Source organism: Amphibalanus amphitrite, unplaced genomic scaffold (genome assembly GCF_019059575.1).
Source record: "Amphibalanus amphitrite isolate SeventyFive unplaced genomic scaffold, NRLGWU_Aamphi_draft 000305F_arrow, whole genome shotgun sequence".
NCBI classification, from domain to species: domain Eukaryota; kingdom Metazoa; phylum Arthropoda; class Thecostraca; order Balanomorpha; family Balanidae; genus Amphibalanus; species Amphibalanus amphitrite.
In genome coordinates this window covers 408,929-426,862 of record NW_024881800.1, presented here as the reverse complement: position 1 = coordinate 426,862, position 17,934 = coordinate 408,929, and the positions used below count along the sequence as shown (strand labels likewise).

The 17,934-nt window shown below is 46.0% G+C and overlaps 1 protein-coding gene across 2 annotated transcripts in view; it reads right to left on the bottom strand.

The window, feature by feature from the left end:
* LOC122388000 overlaps positions 1-17,934 on the bottom strand; it is a 99,720-nt gene that overhangs the window by 26,258 nt on the left and 55,528 nt on the right. Inside the window, exon 2 of one of the 2 annotated variants that reach the window (XR_006257719.1) lies at positions 1,235-1,285. The exons of the other annotated variant lie outside the window; for it this stretch is intronic. The gene's annotated coding sequence lies outside the window, so the exon portion shown is untranslated. The remainder of the gene's footprint in view (positions 1-1,234; positions 1,286-17,934) is intronic. 2 annotated transcript variants of the gene reach the window in all.

Genomic DNA, 17,934 nt, shown 5'->3' with positions numbered 1-17,934 from the left:
CGGTAGTTGTCGATCTAAGTCAAATCGCTGCCCTCATACCCACTGGTGCCCTCATTTTGTTCAGCATGCTTCTACCTATTGACATCCTCCTGTAAATTGCCGCCCTCTTACCCAAAGGCGCCCACATGTAGGCCGTCGCCCAGCTACCCATTGGCGCCCATCTGTTGGTCGGCGCCTTCCTTCCTATGGCGCCCTCCTCCCTAACGCGCCTTCCTGTGGAATTTTGATGCCCGCTCACCTCCCTTCTGGCACCCTCTTGTTGATCGCTTCCCTCCTGCCCATTGACGCCCTCCTAACTATTGGCTCCCTCCTGTTGAATGTTGATGGCAAGCCTCCTACCTATTGGTGCTCTCATGCTCCCTCCTACCCACTGGCGCCCTCCTGTTGATCGCCGCCTCCTACCCACTGGTGCTTTCCTGTTGATCGCCGCCCTCCTCACAGGCGCCCTCCTGTTCAGTATCACCCTCTTGGGCAAATGCGCTCTCCTCACCATTGCCGCCCTCCTGTCGATCGTCATCCTTACACCCATTGACGACTTCCTGTTGATGACCGCCCTCCCACCTATTGACGACCTGATGTTGATTGCCGTTATTCTGCCTATTGGCGACCTCATGCTGATCACCACCTTCCCAACTATTGGGGCTCTCCTGTTCCTCTCCGCCCTCTTACATGGTGGCACCCTCCTGTTGATTGCTGATCGGAGCCTTCCTACCTATTGGCGCACTCCTGTTGATCGCCTCACTTCCACCCATTGGCGACCTTCTGTTGATCGCCACCCTCCCACCTATTGGCGCCCCCTTGTTGATAACTGTCCTCCTGATCATTGCCGCCCTCCTCACAGGCGTAATCTCATTCAATGTCACCGTCCTGGGCAAAAGTGCCCTCTAACTATAGCACTCGCCTGTAAACCACCACCCTTCTATCCATTGGCGACCTCTTACTGTTGATTGTCATCCTCCTACCTATTGACTTCTTCCTGTTGATCGCCACCTTCCTACCCATTGGTGCCCTCCTTTTTATCACCACCCTTCATATCTATTGGTGCCCTCCTGTCGAATGTTTATCGGGGCTCTCCTACCTTTTGGCGCCCTCCTGTTAAGTCGTCGCCCTTCTACCCATTAGCGCCCTCCTTTTGATCGCCGCCCTCATGATCATTGAAGCCCTCCTGTTTTTTGTCGGTGCCTTTCTACCTATGGGTACCCTCCAGTTGAATGTTGATCGAGAGCCCTCTTACCTATTTGACGCTCTCCTGACGATCACCGCCCTCTCAACCACTGACGCCCTCCTGTCGAGCACAGTCGTTCATGACAGTCATGACATTTATATGGAGCACGGTAAAGTACATAGTCAATAGACTCGGCCGCAACAACAAGCATTTGAAGTTTTGTTGATTGAAACTGTAAAAGTTATTTCCGCATCATGACAACAACTTGCCCTAGATAAATTCCAAAAAGGCACTGTTTCAGACCTCGGCGGGGTGAAGATCTATAAGGGCTGCTCAGATCGATTGCAACATTTTAGGAGTAAAGGCTTGTCTACAAATCATGGTCCAACTGTTTTGGAACGATTCGGTCCAACAGCAGTAGGCAAATCGTTAGAAAAAAAAACGGGCGGCGCATATAGTTTCAACAGCGTTTTTGTCATGGTCAGTCGAATGACCAGATAATAATCGAAATCGGTCGAGTAGTTTCCATACCAAATGGTGCCCACTGCCAGTGGTCTGCCACAGCGTATGTCAATATGATGTACTTACATGCAACGCATCGCCACTTTAGAAGAACAAAGCACACAACACCCAGGGTATATTGTATTGCATGTCTTAGTGGGATATTGAATTAGGCACAACACCACTGTTTTCATACCATCCATAGCCTCTTGATGCATAGCATATGTGTTGAGCTCTCATGCCTGACTTTAACACGCGCACTGCAGGGGGGGGGGTTGTTTTCAACCCCCCCTGTGGTTTTTCGCAAATCGCGAGAAAACGGCGGCGCGTAGCGCCGCCAAATTTTGCATACCTGTTCTCCCAACTTTCGCACACCTTGAGTAAAAATTTTGACCCCAGGTGACCTATGGTCAGGTCACCAGGTCAGGTCAAGTGACCCTACCTCGAAACGTAAATTTCGAAGTTTGCAATCCCACCAAGCCCACAGTTGTTGAGATATGATCTTGAAACCCACAGGAAATAGTAAAGTCATCACGAGCTACAACTTGTATATCTCGGAATTTTTATATCGATGACCTAAGGTCAGGTCATTTTTGCGACCGGCCCATTATAAGTCAATGGGAGAAATTTCAACTTACTCTGAATGCCATCCTATGACTTCAATACGCTCAGGATCATAGTATTACAGGTCCCTGTTGGTGATTTCACCGAAACATATCACTTATGACCTTTGGAAGGTGATCTCCAGGTCATCTTAGGTCACCTGAGGTCACCAGCGGTTTTTCTTCAATAACTTGAGATTGAATAGAGATAGAGACTCCGTTCGACGTTTATCGTGTTTTTCTCGTCAATGCGGATCGAATGATATGCAACATGACCTATTTCGGTCAGGTCATGACCTTGACCTGAGGTCAATTTTTCAACTTGAGCTTTCGAGGTCATATTATATATCATTCGATGCGCCTTGACGAGCTAAGAACGATGGCGTTCGAATCGATCCTCTGTCTTGTGTGCAAGACAAGTTATTCAAGAAAAACTACCGCGAAATTCCTGTTGTGAAAATCGTAACATTTTGTCTTCGGTGACCTCTGGTGACCTCGTTTTTGACCTGACCCAAAAATGATCTTAGTATTTCTTGTAGATCTCATCTTAACCTATCCAACGCCGTTTACCGCTTGTCGCTATGTTGCGCCGTTTTCGAGATCTCAGGGGGGGTTGTTTTCAACCCCCCCCCCCCCTGCAGTTCGTGTTCGGCTCAGACCCGCTGCAGTGCGCGTGTTAAAACGTGTGATACTCTTTCACCGAATACCTACTCTTTGAATGTCTCCGCAATGCATTTTATCTGTCGGCACATTTATCCTGGACTACATATTTTCCCAGTCTATCGTAAATTAGCTATTGAAGTTTACTCCAAAACTAGCAAAATCCCCAGTTTCTGCCTCAGTACCTACCAGCCGCTCTCTCGCTCCCCGGAGCTGCGTTTAGGAGCGTTGTCAGCAGCTGTCTCGGGCGGGCCGCTCCACCCTTGCACTGCACGTGCCCTGGGACCTCTGGCGTCGGTCACGGCTGCCCCCGCTCCCCACCAGCCAGCCGGCCACAGTCCAAACCCTTTCAGCGCCGCCATCCTCCCGATAAAACTGTGTTGCAGACCGTTTTTTGGTCGCACCCGGCAGCTGGACGTGCAACATTTTCAATGGCACGTCGCGGCTCCCCTGCACCGTAATGACAGGGTGCGCGCGGGGCCCGGCGAATGGCGGGACCTCGCAATGGGAGCGGCGCACCACCCGAGAGGACAATTATTAGCCGCTATCGAAATGCGTTTGGGCGATATAATTTGCATAGAGACGCCGATTGGGTGCTGTCGATCACAGGCAAATGTTGCACGGCTCGCGCTAGGAGCGTCAGTGTGAGTTGGGACCCGCAGGTGACACCATAGGGCAGCCTCGAGCGCTCGGAGGTCAGGGCAGGTCAGAGAAGGTCAGGGAGTTCAATGCGGTGTTTTTCAGTGAGGTGAAAGGTGGAATAGAGTGAGCTGAGGAGGGTGATAAGTGATGAGCGATCCCAGGAGCTGGAGGGCTAATCTAAGGTGAGTAACTATGCGTATAGTTGAACGTTTGGGCTCAGCATCGTGTCCCTTAGTAGTGGCCTGTTTTTCCCGAAAACATCCTGGCATTCCAAAACATGACGTCATATTTCCCCGCCACGCTCAATAAGATGGTCAAAGCCGGTCCATGGCGGCTTTGGGGGAGGGCACTGGCAAATCTTTCCTTCTCACAGTCAGAACAGTGAAGCTGTGTCGCTTTCATCACGTTACCAAACTCAACAATTATGCGAAACCCATTTTTTTGGGGGGGGGGAATGAAATAAACTTTTTAGGTATTATTCCTCACTAGCAGAGTCCAATTGCAATAGGATCTTATGGATACGTCCATGCCTGAGTGGTAAACAACTCCTACCATAAGCTGAGCACTGAACACCCCCTTCCAAACACAACAAAACGTCCTTATTATAGGATCGCCACGCGATGTGCCCGTATAATGATATAAGGTAGCATTGCTTTTGAGTTTATCCAATCAAAAACCGACACATGCATTTCACATTTTCAGCCCACATAAACTATTTAACTTTTATTTCATAAAATCTGCCTTACACCTACATGCTTGTGCAATAGTGCAAGAGATGAAACACTGCATTACTTCTCACATAGTACATTGCAAGATCCAATCTGAGGGATGCAATTTTAGCCTGTATTGCTGCCTAAATTTGAAAATGCCACCACAAGTGCCAACCTACCCTGGGTCGGCATGCCGCCTATGAGTATATGAAAATAAGTATAAATATTCGTTGCAGCTAATCCTGTCCATCCACGAGTGCCCGATGTGACCTGTCGGCGTTTCCGGCCCGATTCTGCTGTGTCGGTCCAACCGGCCGCGGTCGGCCCCCGACCGGGGCATTCGCACTGACCGAAGGCAGGTAAAGGCACGGTCACTGACACTGATCAATAGTAGATAGCTATATGCGTGTTCACCGCAAAAACTGATAAAAAGTATGCTTAAAAGCACACTTTTCTTACAAACCGGAACACAGTCATAACCGCTTGATTTGGTCTTGCTCGTAACTTTTATGATAATGGGTTTGTACAAAAATTTTCATGAAATATTGTTATTAGTGTTACCAAAATGTGGACACCGAACATGAAAGTGGACGAAGAGCTTAGGTTCCCCACCATTGCTTTACACTCATGAGCATAAATCAGTCGAATTGTCTCAATCTAACATTCATGTCTGTCAATATTGTCATGCATATTTCTTTTTCTCTAACGCTTCATCTGGTACATACACTTTCAATCGTGGAATTTCATATTGATTTATTACAAAATAGTTATCTAATCTTCTTTTCTTCAAAGGATGTTCAGCTCAACTTTTGTCATTGCCGGATACCTCCCCAGCAGCCATTTTGTTTTTACTGGAAGAGCCTGTAATAAACGCACCAGAAATGAACAATGCATATGCTTATGCATGTTGACCATCTACTAAGAAAAGCAACGTTGTAGGTATAGGGTACGTATACATGCTTTGAGTTGGGACAACATCAGTGCTTGTACAGTAAACAACATTTATGTGATCAAGAATGAATGGTATGGGGCAAATTAGGTGTTCCACAACGTATCTTTGTATATGCATTCAGGAAGCAAAGAAAAAATAATAAATTCGAAATTTGAAATCAATCAATGTCCACCCACTTCCGCGCAGCGCAAGATACCGGATGTGATATGCCATTGGGTGGAGCTGCTGTCCTATACCTGCGGATAGAACAGTAGCAGTCAGAGCCTCGGCTAACATGTTAACCCGCGACCGCCTGGGGGGGGGGGGGGGGGTCGGATCCGACCCCCCTCCGTTTTTCTTGAATAACTTATGAACCGCTTACGCTATCGACTTGAAACTTGGCATACCTTCTCCCCCATCAATTTGACGTATCCTGTGCAATTTTTTAGAACAAAAATTTACAATTTTTTTTTAGATATATCGATTTTAGTGACGTAACTACATGGCGTTTTCAGTCAAAAAGTGGTAAATGTTTAAAAAATCGCCAAAAATCAGGGTTTTAAGCAAATTGCAAATTAATGACATGAATAGACGCAGCTCAACGAGTTCTTTAAAATGGCTATCTCGGATTTTCCATAAAATGCGTTTTTCACCCCTAAAAATTCAAAAAACTACATTTTTTGGAAAACAGATAATTAAATCCAAAATTTTGATAATTTTCAAAAAACCGGAATAAATGTTATAGAGCTCTATTAGAACATTAGATGTCCCAAATTTCAACTTTCTATCTTGATTTTTCACCCCCAAATTGTAAAAAATAGCTCCAACATGCATAGGGCATGGTGACGTCATAAGCATTTTCGTGAATTAGAGGCACTTCTGAACATCGCATGTGACAAAAAATGGCACCACTAGATTCCTGTGACAAAGTTCGTTTAGAAAAGTGCATTTTTATGTCAAAAATAAAAAGTTGAAAAATTGAACTTTTTTCTTAGCCCTCGTTTAGTTATGTATGGTATAAACGATTTTTTATGCTTTCAATGCACACTTATCACCAGCACAGTGACTTGGGGTCACATATAACCATTACCATCGGATTCGGCGTGAAAAAAATAAGCCATAAAACATGTGTCGCACGCCCATGTAGCAGAAAGTGAAAACCGTGACCTTTCGTGACCTGACCTGACCTTAACCCGTACTTAGTATGACCCCTATACGCACATGGTGCCTTCACTAGGTCTTTGAGGTCATTTTTGGTGAGTTTCGAGCAGCAGCTGTCGATTCCGCTGTCCGTAAGCCTAATCATGCAAAACCCCAGAATTTGACCTTTGACCTGACCTTGACCCGAAAGTTGACCTTAATCTTAAAATCTTAACCCTCGCCCGCACATGGGGGGTGGTTGCCACCCCCCCCCCCCCCAGGCAGTCTTTCTGCTCTGCACTCAACATTTTTAGAGCTAGAAGGCTGATTTTTCGTATAGCTGCTCGTCTATCCTTTCTTGATGTCCACTGAAAATTTCAAGTTTCTGTGTTTTTTGGTTTCGGAGATATGACCTTATTTTTCAGGTCATGTCATGACCCAAATGGCCAATTCTCAACATCTTGCGTTTGCCATGGGCCTTGTGAGCTTTTGGCACCCTGATTTCGGCCTTTTTTGCCAGTCTTACCTCCCACCTATCATGGAACATGCTGTTCGACGATGTACAGGGGTCAAGGTCAGGGTCAAGGTCAACCTAGGTCATCTAAGATAATTGCGTTTTAGGCAAGCTGAATTTACTTTTTGTGAAGTTTTTTTGACTGCATTTTTGGTAAAAGCTTCTCAGATCATGATTTCATGTGATATGGACCCAAAAACAATCGGTGCACACATCAGTATACACACAGACACACACAGACATACAAACACATATAATTGACCTTGACCTAACTTGACCTGAAATGACCTCAGCAGCAAAATTCTGGTCGGATAGTGTGACAAAGAGGTTCTAGCTGGCTTGGCACCAGAAAACAGCATCGTCATCGGTATTTGATAAGCAGCGCACTTGATATCCAACGGTGACCCAAAACAGCAACATTTTTTAGTTTGACCTGACCTGGAAGGTCAATGACTGACCTGAGAAGGTAAAACTGGGTATCATTGGATTCGTCTCTTCCCAAAAAATCTTTTTGGTCTTTACTGCTAAGCTCTATCTCCAACAGGAACGAAATGGCGCGGGGGGGGGTGGCAACCACCCCCCCCCCATGTGCGTTCTAGGATGGGAAAATGGCATGTGCGGGCGAGGGTTAAGAGTGCTTCGGGAAGGTCTCGTAGAGCCCTTTCGAACGCCGCCTCGCGGGGCTCGATGCGACCATTGGTTCTCGAGATAACAGGGGGGGGGGGGTCGGATCCGACCCCCCCAGGCTGTCGTGGGTACGGAAATAGCCCAGGCGGTGCCGGGTTAACTGGTGGTCCAAATGGCCCACCAGTGACCCGAAATGGCCCACCAGCCTCAAAGATTTGGCCCACCAGTAATTTTCCGAAAAAATCTAAGTTTTCACATTTTTCACATTTCAAATTGAATTAGCAGACCTTATCGTACATTTTCAGGCTGTAAAGTATCCATCGGTGAAACATATTCTTGTGAAAAAAACTTCATCCTATTAATTGCAATATCCTCTTGGGGTAAAAAGTGGACTATAGTATCCGCAACTTTAAAAAAAATCCACCACCTACGTCTTTGCTATATGATTTTTACTTCGATTTCCATGTGACGTCACAGTACCTACTTCCATGTCCGGTGGTGTCCGGTGTGCTCAACCGGACGCCACCGGACATGGAACGGATGACATACGGACGTCCAACGGAAACAAACGGACATCACCGGACGCCGACAGTTCTCGTCCGTTTCTCGTCCGTTGGTCCAATCCGGTGAAGTGTGACCGAGGCTTTAACCCTCGCCGGCCGAGGGGGGGGCGGGTGCCGCCCCCCCCATAGGGTTTTTTCGCGATAGCTCCGAACACGCTGGCGATAGAGAATTGAAACTTGGCATACCTGACCTTTGATCCAAGCCGGATCTTTTGACACCAACCGCATTTTTGGGTCAGGTCAGGTCACTGACCTATGACGTCATAAGTGAACCTCTGCACGGTCTTCAGATGTCGCAACTTCGCAACGCCCTCACTGCTAGAGGAGATGTCACAGGGAAATGAAACTTGCAGGATCTAGTATCCATTATGAGTCCCACAACTTGTATATCTCGGATTTTTCCTAAAGGTCATATGAGGTCAGGTCATTTTCGTGACCTCACCATTATAAGTCAATGGGGAAAAATTCAAACTGCTATTCTGGCGCCGGGAACGATCTCCAACTATCTCAAGCACACAGAATCGTGATTTGATGCACTCCTTGCAAGGTTAGATGCGTCACTTTTGCAATGTTGACCTTGCGTGACGTCATTTATGACGTCATCAAGGTCATATTAGTTTTTCGTCAATAACTCTTGATCAAATTGAGCTAGCGAGTCGGGAAAGCCACCGATGGACTCAGGAAGGCCTGCCGAATCGAATGATATGCGACATGACCTCTTTCGACCAACTTCGTGACCTGGGGGTGCTGACCTGACCTTGACCTGAGGTCAACACCCCAAGTTGACCTGACCCGGACAAAAAGTATATCATTCGACGCGCCTGAGCGAGACGAACACGATGCTGCCAAAATCGGCGCTCTGCGGCCGTTTTTTGCGAAGTTATTCACCAAAAACTGAACCGTACCTTGGGGCACTTGACCTGACCTCAGAGGTCACCGGTTGACCTAGGACCTTAAAATCGGGTACCAATCTCTGCGTCTCGTAACGGCGCACACGCTCGTTTTTTCCGCGACGCGCTAGCTCCACCAGGGGCGAAACGGCGAGGGGGGGGGGGTCGTACCCGCCCCCCCCCCCCTCGGCCGGCGCGTATGCAGAAAACCAATAGGTCCGGCGAGGGTTAAATTTTATGCAATAAACGTGAAAGACGTCTGCCTCTGTCAATTACAGATAGTGTCGGCGGCTTCCAGCCGATCGAGGTCTGCGAGAGTTCTTGCAAGCTTTCCGATCGATCGAGTGGTTGCAGTCACATAAGCATCTGCCGCAGACCAGTCGTTTACAAGAAAACTACGAATAAAGAACAGACCAGTTCAGACGGTCGGGGATAAGCCTGCGAGCGATCTCAGACGGCTCGCCGATATACACATTATAAGCCAGAGTTAAACTATAAGGGGTAGTGTTGCCGACTTCCAGCCGATTGAAGTCTGCAAGCGATATTATGCGTCTTCAATGACTGGTGTGATGCTTGCAGTTACACATCTGACCAGTTGGACGAATTTCGAACCGTTCAAGTCAGCGTTCCAAAAATTTCTCATTTAATTGGGCTGAAGATGACACTCAAGAATAAGAATGGATAATTTTCCACTCTCACATTTTGGGTGGCTAGATTTTCCACTCAGACACCCAAGAGAAATCTGAAGTTTGGGACACTGTTCAGTGTTCACCAGAAGTGTACATAACTTAGTTTTTTTTTATAAGAAAATATTAGGGTTGCGCAGTGCGCTTGGGGTTTTGACTCAGTCCTTTTCCATGCGACACCAATAGGCTTAATGATCATTTTCAGAGATGTTGGGGTTGCTGCTACAACCCCCTTTTGGGGTTCCTGCTACAACCCACTTTATATGAAAAGTTGCACTCGTGCTGTTCACAATTCCTCCCGATCCACCCGATCCCGTCCGACCGCTTCCAAATCTCCGACTAGTCGGCGAGCGATCCACTCAGGGCTCGCTGATTTTTAACATCCGACCGGCCGTAAGTTATCGTCCAAAGTTTTATAATCTGCGTCAATATTTTGTGCATATTTGTGCGATTTTATGTGCACTGCCGGAGTATCACCACTGAGAGGGTTGTGGGTCCCTACTCTCTCTCTCTCTCTCTCTCTCTCTCTCTCTCTCTCTCTCTCTCTCTCTCTCTCTCTCTCTCTCTCTCTCTCTCTCTCTCTCTCTCTCTCTCTCTCTCTCTCTCTCTCTCTCTCTCTCTCTCTCTCTCTCTCTCTCTGAAGAGTCGGGGGGAGTCGAGCCCCGTTTTTTACATTTTTTAATGCCATCCTGACGTTTTTTTGCAGAATAAAGTGGCCGAAATCTGGGGAGAAATCGAAAATTGGGGGGGGGGCTATAGCTACGAAGGTCAGTCCATGTCGCTGCCCAAGTGGCCCACCAGTCAAAATTCCTTAGCCGAGGCCCTGGTAGCAGTCGTGGACAAATTAATTCCTCACAACATCTTTTAGTTCCCTCACAATGTTTGAATCTGGCAGCGACCTTGTGCAATGTGCATTGCTGTTCCAAACGTTGATCAAGACAGCTTCAGGACGGAACTACGTGTTGGCTAGTGATGTTGTAACTGCAACATGTTAATAAATTGCAGAATCACCTAATTATGCCTCCAAGAAATGTATCGCCGCACGCACGTGTTACCTTGAAAGGCAGCTAAAGACAGCCAGTTTCTTTAAGCACAGTCATGGTCGACGGAACACCCAACGTCCAACTGTTTCCAACAGCTTCAGTAGTAACTATGCTATTCCGTCAACCACTCTCTCAAACCAGTGATCGGGTAGACACTTCTCGTAGAATATACTTATCCAGAGTATATCTATTTTTCATAGTTGCACCGAAAACTTCACTAAACATTATTGAGTTAACGTCTCAGGGCCCACTTCTGGAGGCAAATAACGGTCGTCACAGCAGGACTTTTTTCCGCAACAATGGTAGGGTGCAGTCGTAGCCAATAAGGCAAGTCTCACTCGACAATAATTGAACAGTGATACAGACCTGTTTGTAAATTGTAATGGCAAAATTTCTTCCATTTTTCCATAAAATGAAATGATGATGACTAGGCTATAAAGTTGACGAATGATGTAGCTAATAGCATTAAAATTTATCTGCTGGGATTGTGGAAGCCTTAGACGGCAGTGGCGGCGGAACACCTTCAATTAATTAAGGGAGGATGGGCACTGTCGACTTTTGGTCCCATTCTTTTCATGCAACGCCCATAGGAATAATGCCAAAATGTCAAAATCAAAGGGGGCACGGTGCCCTGGTGCCCTCCCCGTTCCGCCGTCTATGGTAGACGGCATGCCTAAAATGCACAATGTCAACACTTTTAGTCGCTGATATACAATTTATTTCTACATTTCCATATCCGGTCCAACATTATTAAATACCATGATCGATGATCATGGCCCACTATGAATGCTGCTGGTGACATTTGAAAATGTATGCCTGTTCAAAATGTCTGAGCTTGGCTGGCGATGATGGTTCGGCCCTCGGGCAGCTCGTCAGCGATGACATTTTCACGTCGTTTTCGAATTTCCGTCGGCTTTATTTCGGAATCTCCTGTCAAAGCCTTACAGAAATGTCATTAAGCGCGAGCTGAAATTCTACTTTCATCCGAACGTCGGGCTGATTTTACGCCACCACTGCCGAAAGAGAAGCCTTTTCCTCATTTTGATTGGCCGGCGCGATGCTGAGCTGGGCTATGATTGGTGCAGGAGCTGGCGCTTTCAAAATTTGTCCCCAGCGGACGAATGGCGCTGTCTTGAGTGGGAGGGGCCGAGCAAAAGTGTTTCCCAGCCAGGCCGAAAAACAGGTCACCGTCGTCTACACGGTCCCCGGTCAATATTTGCGAGCTGCAACAGCCAATCACAGAGCGCCGCGCCGGCTCCTCCAAACGCCTGCCATAAAACCGTCCTTGCAGCCATCAGGCTAGTTAATTTCGTTCTTGTTTACCATACTCTGTATCCGTCGGCGAGTTAATCAGGTGACAGTATTCGGAGCCAGCTCCAAAGAGATCCGCCATCGCTAATTCACTGCCATAAATCTGAACGACAGCAGGCCTGTCCGGGGAATACTTTGTCGCTTTGATGCAGACGCCTGCTTCTGACAGGACGGCCGCGCATATAGTCGAAGAAGGAATTAGATCTCCTTTCAAAGATGGCCGCCAGCCGCCATCAAATGTCCTAATTATTCGTGTTTGTGGTCGGCCCCGGGGCTGGCCAGAAATGAGGGGTCCAATATATGACGCTCGTGTAGAGATCTAAGGAGGAGAATGAGAGAGACTGGGATCTCAGGGCTGTTCATATTTGTATGGAATATGCGCCTATAAAATGGTATTTTACCTAGTCAAGTATATGTAAAAAAGTTGACAAGAAATGAAAGGACGGTTTTAGCATTTTACATTTGAGGATGCAGAGAAAAAAACTAACGCGTTTACTAAAAATTTTGCTCTTGTTCTTCAACCTTTGGAAGGTATGCACTCTAAACATCCATCCAACAATCGGCGGCTAACTTTATCAACTTTATCAACTTTATCAATTTTCTTCCAATATATCAACTCTTAAATTTCGAAGCCGAATGGCTCGCTTTGTTAGTGTATAAAATGTCATTATAGTGTCTTCTTTGAGTCAGCTGTTACTCGTTCTAAATATGCATGTGTATAATGTTTCGTTTATTGTTGCTGAAAGGTCGTAGTTTGCATGCATTGTAACACTTTCTTGAATGTCAGTATATAGGAGTTTAACCCGCGCCCGGCTGGGGGTCCTGGATTTCCACGCCCTGCTGGGGGGGGGGGGGGTGTTTGAACACCCCCCCCCCCTTGTAACTCGGCTCCTGGGCCACGTAGCGATACGCGGAAGGCGGCATTCGAAAGAGCGTCAAAAATAATGACGAAATCACTTCGGTCAATTTTTTGGTCAGGTCAAAGGTCAGGTCACCAGAGGTCATTGAAGGCAAAATTTCGCCGATTTCCAGGTCGAATGTAGAAAACTTCCAAGAAGTCAACGCATAACTATGAGAACCAATAGAGCTACAGCGCCGCGGAAAAACGCATTCGATAGCCCTATTAAAGCCCTTTCTGAGTAATTCTCTCAGATTTGACCTAACGTCAACGGTTTTGCCTGCAGGGGGCAAAAATTGCAAAAATAGCCGATTTTTTCGGAAAGAGTTTTTCTGCAATAACTTTTGACCCAAGCGTTGTACGAGCTTACTTTTACCGGCATTGTGCTCCTCTCGTCAAGACGCATCGAATGAACTATAAGTTGACCTTGAAAGGTCAACTTGAAAATTTGACCTCAGGTCAAGGTCAAGACCTGACCGGAAAGGGTCATGTTGCATATCAGTCGATCCGTATCGTCGAGCTGAACACATCTAAGGCGTTTTCATCGCTCTAGCATGCCTCTATCAAAAGTTATTTGCGAAAAACTGTTAGATACCATTCGTGACCTAAGATGACCTCAGGGCATAAACAAGGGTCACGGACACCATTTTCATGTTCAGGGTGTCTAAACCACTTGTAATTCGGTGTTTGGGAGTGTTTATAATGTCTTTTGTCCAAAAGAGGCGCATTTCAATTTTCTCCCATTGACTTATAATGGGGAGGTCGCAAAATTGACCTAACCTTAGGTCATCGATATCAAAATTCTGAGATATACATTTTGTACATGCTATTGCTCTTAGCAATCGCTGAAAGTTTCAAAGCGATCGGTCACTCAGTGTAGCTATGACAGACATTGAAACTTTTTATGAGGTGAGGTCACTTCAAGTGACCTGGTGACCTGACCTTGAATGACCTTGGTCTGAAATTTTCACAACATGTGTAGAATTGATGTACGATAAGGTCGCCGTTTTTGAGATATTCGCGAAAAAACCACAAGGGGGGTGTTCAAACACCCCCCCCCCCCCCAGCAGGGCGCGGGTTAACCCGCGCGGGGCTGGGGTCTCCAGCCGAACGCGCGGGGCTGGGGGGGTAAATTTTACCCCCCCCCCTGTTATCTCCCGAACTAATGGTCCGATTTGGAAAATTCAAACGCCAATCGAAAGCTCTCATCACGAACTACTAAAAACATGTACTTAATTTAAAGCTTGAGGTCAAGGTCAAGGTCAGGTCAAGGGTACAAATTGCAAGTTTCTACAGTATCGGCCTTGCACCGTAGTTGCCGAAGAATGGAGTCATGGACTGAGACTGATCGCCCAAAACGTGTTCTTAGGCTACCAAGACAATAGTAGTTGCATACAATATCATTCAGAGGTCAAGGTCAAGGTCAGGTCAGGTCAGGTCAGGTCACCAAAAAACAAAATATAGAAAAGGGCATGTGCGACACATGTTTTATGGGTCATTTTACTCATAGAATTCAATAGGCACACTCAATAAGTGATATGGACCACCTCTGGATGAATTTCAGGTCGAGGTCAGGTCAAGGTCAGGTCAAGTGAGGTCAAATTTTGAAGTTGGTTGTTAAGGCCTAAAAAGGTGTCTATCTGATGCAGTTTTTCACGGCGAATCGAATGGTGCTATTTTTGTTTCCGTACGAGGTCTAGAACTTCCAAAAACGTCATTTTTCAAAAATTTTGTGTGTCGTGACGTCATAAAATTTTGAATAACTCCCACATTTTTGAACCGATTCTTCTAAAATTTGGTATGTAGGTGCACATAGACCACGTCTCTGACATATATTCCGGTTTTTTCGATAGACTCAAAATTTTGGATTTTACAATGATTTTCCCAAAAAATTCAGTTTTTTGAAATCCAAATTTTTTAAAAAACCGAGATAGCCATTTGATAGACAAAGTAAAATTACGTATAACCTTTTTTGTTACGTCTTGATTCCTTTAAAAATGAAGATGTTAGCGGCGTTTGAACTTTTGCCGTTTTTGATGCGAAAATGGCGAACATGACGTCACTAAAACGTCAATTTCTCAAAAATTTTCCGACGGATTTCGCTCAAATTTTCAGGGAAGGTGTCCAATTGATGTAAGAAAAGGTACTGAAAGTTTGGCGGCGCTGCGCGCCGCCGTTTTTGAGATATCGCAAAAATTCGCGAGGGGGGGTAAAATTTACCCCCCCCAGCCCCGCGCGGGTTAAATAAAATGTCACTTTTTGTTACATTTAGGCATGACAGAGAGTATAAGATTCATTTAACCTAATATTGCAGAATATTATTGCGAGCTGATACCTTCCAGACCATCGCTGGTTTATATCCGGCATTGAGAGGTTATTAAATTTGACAGTCTACAAACCTGTCAAATCCAAGACTGTATAAGTTACTATTATATAAATTTGTTGACGTGTAGTATCCAAATCAACTATTGTCTGACTTTGCATTCATCGTAAATACCGTCAACACGGCTTTTATCTACAACAGGAGTGTATGATATCATGTCCATCTTATATAGATCAATTATCAATCTACATACCTACGTCATGACTGAAAAGATATACGACTACGTTGCGGAATCCAGGCCGGGCAGTGACCTCTGAAATTGGTCAATCACGCGCACTGCACCGCTTCAGTTGCGCACACAATCACCGTCCTCGTTCCTAAATACCACCCCGAGCTATTATGATTCAACCGACCGCTATCAGTGGAATCTGACCTGGTTTGACCCCATAAACCCTAGTATCGGTCACCTACAGCCTGCATCGTTCACTAACTGACCCAGCACGCGCCGCGTGACCTCTGTTCAGAGGCGGCAGCTCTCCGTTTCGGTCCACCGGGCACGGACCGTCCACCGGTGACGTCATCAGCCCAGGTGGGCCGGACGGTGATGGAGGGTCTAACCACGGCGGCATGCTGACCCCGGGTCGACACGGGGGAGGGAGGAGAACAGTTGCTCGGCCCGCTAATGGGTAATGAATTGTCGAACTGCGCCGGATAGCCCACGGCCAGAGAGTGCAGCAATCACTGAAAGAAAAAAAATACCACCCTAGTTAGTTTTTGGGTGGTGGTCATATTTTGAACAGCCTTTTACTTATGGTAAACCAGTTTACGATCCAAATACTAGGCCCAATATCAAAGGAATACTATGCAACTACCAATGCTCATCAAAATACCATGGTCTTAGTACGGTAATATTTTTCATCATACTACCTTGAAACTAAAGCATAACTAATAAGAAACCAAAGCTCTACTAACGCTAGTATTATCCTGGTACCGCCTACTAAGAAAAATACCACCCTAGTTAGTTTTCGAGTGGTGGTCATATTTTGAACAGCCTCTTACCTATGGTAAACTAACTTACGACCCAAATACTAGGCCTAATATGAATGTAAAACCATGTGAATACCAATGCCAGTAAAAATTACCATGGTATTAACACGGTAACTATATGTCGTCATACCATGCCCAAAAACCCACGTGATACTAGCACGAAACTAGGACTTTACTATCGTTAGCTACTCCCTGGTAATGCTTACTAATGACTTATCATGGTAAAACCATCCTTTTGTCATCTGGATACCAGCTTTGCTTTGCTGGCCAACCATCGTAAAACAATAGTTTACTATGTGACATTTATTGTGATATTACCAGTCGGTTAACAGGATCTTACTAGTCATCAACCAGCATGCTTCATATGCTGTGCTTTAGCCTATCCATGCCAAATTTGTTTATCATTACGACAGCCACTTACTGATGCACAACAGCATGCATGACAGTATCTACCTAGCAGTCGACAAAGCAGCTCTTCACTTTTCCAAAGCATCTACCTAGTAACCTACATGAAATATTTCACACATAAAAAGCATTTGGCCACAAACAAAGTTACGTCTGCACATAACCAAACAACGCGCATGAACAACAATTATTACAGTTCACTTTATCATCACAATGCAATCGGTCTCTTTTCACACAATCGTTGAATGTCGCCCTTCCAGCGATTTATCACGCAACACCTTCTCCAAGGGCATTGGTAGCCATATACCGAAGGTTCGAACTTCGAAAGCCAGCTCTGGAAAAGAGCAGGCATTGATATAAGATAAACCAATGGAAAGATTGATTGTGTGTGCTGCAGTGACACTCTATCTCCTACCCCTCCCACCTTGACTCGCAGTGTCCCGTGACCTAGCTCCCAGTTTGATGAAACAAGGATTTAAGATAAGTTGTTTTAAAAAAATGGCAGCATCTAATAGAACAGGGGATTTGTAGGGTGAGGAATTTAGCAAATTTGGGACATTAGGCCAGAGGCTGGTTCAGGTAAAATGCCCTATAATGAATTAATTGCCATGAGGTGCAGTGTTGAGTGTTGGCAATAATTCAAAAATTCTACTCTTAACCAGCGCCCCACTGGGGTATGTTCTGTAACGCACTCCACTGGGGGAGGCGGGGGCTATTTATAGAACCCCCCCCCCGCTCCAACTCCGAAACTACTGGGCCGATTGTCAAAACTGAAACGGCGTCTGATAGCCCTGGAAAAACTGTCGAGCAAAACCTAATTTTATTGACCTCGAGATCACCGTTGACGTCACAGGTCAGATCAAAAATAAAAATTAGCAACGTTTTGGCTTGTTAACCCTCCCCCGTATAGGGGGGGGGGGGGGGTCGAACGGACTCCCCCTCGGTTTTTCGCGAATACCTCGCGTAAAAAGCGGCCGACCGCAACGAAGCTTTCAGTACCCTCGAGTTATAATCAATTTTACACCTACCCTAAAAAATGTAATGGCCCTGACTAATGACCTTTGACCTGTGACCTACTTTTCGAGACCATGTTTGGCCGGAATCGCGATTCGGCGTATGTCGGCTCGCATTTGCCGCGCGTTTGCAGTCCTTTCGTGGTTTCAAGCGTTCAAACATGGGATATGATGCTGCTCCCATGCATTAGGGTGGATGTCAAGGTCACCAGAAGGTCAGGTCAGTTCATTGACCTTTGATGACCTCGGTTTACTTTTTCGAG